Here is a 4,421-nt window from a genome sequence, read left to right as displayed (position 1 = left end):
AAGTCAAAATGAGTTTCCGGGAATGGTGGCGGCTGAATTTCCTTGCCTCTTAATGGCATCAGCAGAGAGAATCCTGCAGATTTTCTCTTTAATGGAGTACAAAACAGTGGGGGTTCTTCGGAGGCGAGAAGACACCACTCCTACCATGACAGCTCTCCTCTGGAATGCGATTGTGTGGACTTGAAAGGAAGACAACCCTCGGGGTAAGATGACCCACCCCCAAACGTTGTACACAAAAAGATTTTTATTATTGGACACAACTGCAAAGATGACCCTTATCTTTTTTCCAAATGGTGTATATTGTGGGGGGAACGACCCTAGCCTTGTATTTGAGTGGATGCAGCCATTGCACCATGTCCTTCCCAGCCACTGGCTGCCAGAAGTGCATTGAAGTGGACGATGAGCACAAAATCTGCACCTTCTATTAAAAGCGGATGACTACTGAGATACCCTTGCTTGAAATGTTAGAAGTGCCATACAGTTTTAACCTGAAGACTTGGTTTTTAAGCTTGGTATTTTGAATGTAAATTCTATATTGTGTTTTTTATATTGTAACGGCCAATGGCCATGTACTACTTCACTTCACTACTGAGATACTTTTGATAATGAAAGGGACCTGTTGTTCTCATTAGAGGTGGCAAACATGACTTCCCCGTGAAGCAAGGGGGTCCTGGCCCACAGACGTGACCGCCTGCTGCTCATCAGGGGTCACTCATGTTGTCATCCTAGGAGAACCGGAGACTAGAAAGGCAAATCTACTCAGGGTTGCATTGCTGATATCAACCTTAGTGCCTTGAATTTGGTCACTATAAGGAAAGGTGAAAAAAAATGTATTTCTGGACTAACTGATCTCACAGTGCCGCATCAACTTGATCTGAAAAAGGCCAGCAAAATTCACGAGCTGTTCAATTTCTCCAAAGAAGATGATGTTCATCAATATGTTTTGCGAAAACCACTGAACAAGCAAGGCAAGAAACCCAGGACCAAAGCACCCACAGTCCAGCATTTGGTACGTAATTCTGCAGCACAAGTGCAGGGATATTGCCCTAAAGAAACAGTGTACTCAAACGAACAAGGAAGAGCTGCTGAATATGCTCAGCTTCTAGCTAAGAGACTGAAGGAAGCAAAAGAAAAACAGCAAGAGCAGATAGCCAAGAGGCATAAACTTTATTTCCTTAGAGCCTCCAAATCTAAATCAGAAGTAAATCAGAAGCCAGAAGTAAGCTTTGGGTGTAAATACGATTAAAGAAACCTTTTATGGTAAAAAAAAAAAATTAGGAGAAGAACAATCACTCACATCTGCATGAAAAAAAGATGCATTGTTAATCCAGTGCCCAAAACAGGGACTCTGAGAATTTCTCTAAAAATGTGATTGATATTCAAACGTACCTTGCTTTAAATGTCGCTTCTTTGTCAAGATGATGATTGTTGCAGTCACCTCAAAGGTTTGCTTGCAACACAAAATTAGAAGTTCTGCAAAAAGTTTTGCACCTCAGTTGTGGTAGCAAACCTTCAATTTCATGCCACATTGATAGAAACCAGTATGGTTGCCAAGCTCCAGGTAGGGTCTGGAGATACCCTGGAATTACATTGGATCTCCAGCTGAGAAATATCAGTCCCCCTTGGGGAAATGCTTGCTTTGGGGGGAGGGGCTCTATGACATTATAACCTTGCTGAGGCGGCTCTTCACTCCAAACCTTGCCCTGGGAACAGGCACGAGGCCTTTCAATCACAAATGAGTTCCTGCTGGGCTTTTTCTACAAAAATGCCTTGTGTGGAACAATGGTGACACCAGGGGGTGTGGCTTAATATGCAAATGAGTTCCTGCTGGGCTTTTTCTTCAAAGAAAGCCCTGACTGGAATAAAACACTGTTGTCGGTCTTCTTAAAAGTGCTACAGGACTCTCTCACACTCTCTCTGGCTCTTTCCCTTTCCATCTCTCCCCAGAGGAGGAGACGAGCTCTCAGCCAATGGAGGGAAGGGAGGTTCAGCCTTCTTTCTCTCATCTGCCAAGCAGGAAATAAGAGAGAGTGGGCAAAAGCAAGCTCTGATGCTGGAAACAGGAAGGAGGAACAGGAAGTAGAAAGAAGCAGACCTGAGTGGAGGTCTGTTCCCAGGCCTGACTGGAGCCCTACAGGGGCTGGGACTGTCCTCTGAGCCGTATGTTGGACATTCCTGCTCTACAGGGTTGACCTTCATTGGCTGTGACTTGATGCCAAAAAAAATCACCTACTAACTGATCCTTTTCATTACGGTGAACTGAACCTGGGACCCTCTGCATGCCAAGAAGATTCTCTACTACTAAGCTATGTCCAGCAGCACTCATGATTATTTCCCTTTTCCACATAGTTCTTTCAATAAAACTCAGCACCTTACTGCAGCTCTGGAACACTAAAAACACAAAATGACTTTATCCCATCGTATTTCAGTCTCAAGCAAAGCAGAGTATTCTGTGCTTATAAGTCATGGGCCAAGGGGTGGGAGGGGGGGGGGGGAAGAATGCCATTTGCCAGAGCTGTCCTTGAGAATACTGATAAATCGACCTCAGTCAACTTCTGCTGGACTTACATCAAATACTAGCTGCTAGAGAGAATATTCTCTTTGACAGAATTCTACTTACTGGACCCTTTGCAATGGAATTCAGTCACAAGGAAGGCAGCACAATAAAGGAGCTGTCATCTGCTATGGATCACTTGAACCCAGCATACCTTTGGGAAGCTTAGTTTAAAACGCACACACACACAAAACAACAACTCAGTTATTGTGGAAATGCTGTTTCTTGGGTGAAGCATGGCATGAGTTTGGAATGGAGTAACAGCTGGAGCCTGATACTATTCCACAGGCAAGATGCAAAAGAAAGGAAGGCAGAATCACAAGAAGAAAAAGATGGGAAATATTTGCAGAAAATGAAATCTTGAAATTTGACCTTGGACATTTTGTCTTCATGGACTGAAGCTGCAATGCAGGACAGGGTTTGGTGTGCTGAGGTCTACCCGAAGGAAGGATGATAGCAGAGAATGAGAAAGGTCTCCAAGGTCAAAACAACACAGATTTTGAGTGTGAGTGCAACAGCTAGCTGGCACAGAGTAAAAAAAAAAAGATTGTTTGGACTATCACTGATGTCATTCTTTACTTTGCAGGTGGCAGTTCTCTGTAATGATGGAAGCCTGTTGTTAAAGTAGACTCTAGATGATTGGTGCTTCACTGCAATCAAAAGGTGTAAAGATACAGTTTTAGACAGGATGAATACAACCCTAGGAGCACTGCCCAACTCAAAGTCCAATTTGGTTACCTATACATTGTCAGTGCGGGGGGGGGGGGAGACACCCATCTCTTCCAGACTCTCTCCTATTTTTTGATGCCAATAATGATTGCTGTCAGGGTGACAGAGTTTCATCAGACAGGTGAAATCAAAGGTGCACTCAATACCTGCTTTATCCTACTTTGGCAATGATGCGTGCTGATCCGTTCCCCAGAATGATTAGCTCCCAAAGTGCAGCCACACTTCTCAGAATGGAGGTTAAGATAAGGACGGAAGAGAGAGAAGCTGATTGCAAGTTTGCTGGATGATTCTCACTGGGGCCCCATCAAAGAGCAAATCTCTCTCTCTGCCTTCCTGACTGAGGTGGACGAGAGGAGCCTCAGCAAGACGAGCCTTCAGTCTTTGACGGTTCAGGTGCCAAAGTTTGTCAAAAGGAAACCTGTAGGAAGGTGTGGGCTTTGGGAAACAAAACACTGGCTTGATGGTGGGCTTAGTCTAACATGGTGTAGTGTGCTCTCAAAGAGAACACTGAAACCCTTTCTGTTATGTTCTGGACAAGCAGCAAAAAATGGAATGTAGTTTTCACAGATTCATGAACATTAAAAATGTGTGAAAGGATATCAGACCTTACGTTAGGCCTATAAACAACAGACTAATCTCTGCACTGAATGGAAGAAGATGAATGACAGTCCAGAAGAGGGGAAATAGCCAGGTGTGCTTTGAATAGACAACACTGGGCAATGAGAAACTGCCCCCTCTATGTTCTGAACTAGCATCCTTAACAGAAATTCTCCTAATTCTTCCTTACCCAGTTCTTCTCTGAAATCCAACAATTTGTTTTTGTTCCTCTTTTTAGAAATCTGGAGACTTTTTCCAATCAATTCCTTTTTATTCAAAGAGAAATTTGAAGTGAAAAGGTGCAAGGAGGGAGATTCTGCAAACTTTCAGTTTGAATGGGATAGAGAAGGTGGAGAAAAAAGTACCTTTCTCACAATACAAGAACTTATGGACACTCAATGAAATTGCTGAGCAGCTGGGTTAGAACAGATAAAAGGAAGTACTTCTTTGGGTAATTAACGCATGTAATTCACTGCCAAAGGAAGTGGTGGCAGCTACAAGCATAGACAGCCTCAAGAAGGGATTGGGTCAACATCTGGAG

The 4,421-nt window shown here is 43.6% G+C and overlaps 1 pseudogene; it reads left to right on the top strand.

Moving 5' to 3' along the window:
* Window positions 1-353: 353 nt before the first annotated feature.
* Window positions 354-1,246, top strand: LOC132577957 (small ribosomal subunit protein eS6-like; annotated as a pseudogene).
* Window positions 1,247-4,421: the final 3,175 nt, after the last annotated feature.

The sequence above is a fragment of the Heteronotia binoei genome, chromosome 10, assembly GCF_032191835.1.
Source record: "Heteronotia binoei isolate CCM8104 ecotype False Entrance Well chromosome 10, APGP_CSIRO_Hbin_v1, whole genome shotgun sequence".
Lineage (NCBI taxonomy): Eukaryota > Metazoa > Chordata > Lepidosauria > Squamata > Gekkonidae > Heteronotia > Heteronotia binoei.
Note: the sequence above shows the minus strand (reverse complement) of the source record. Positions and strands in the feature narration are given on the sequence as shown.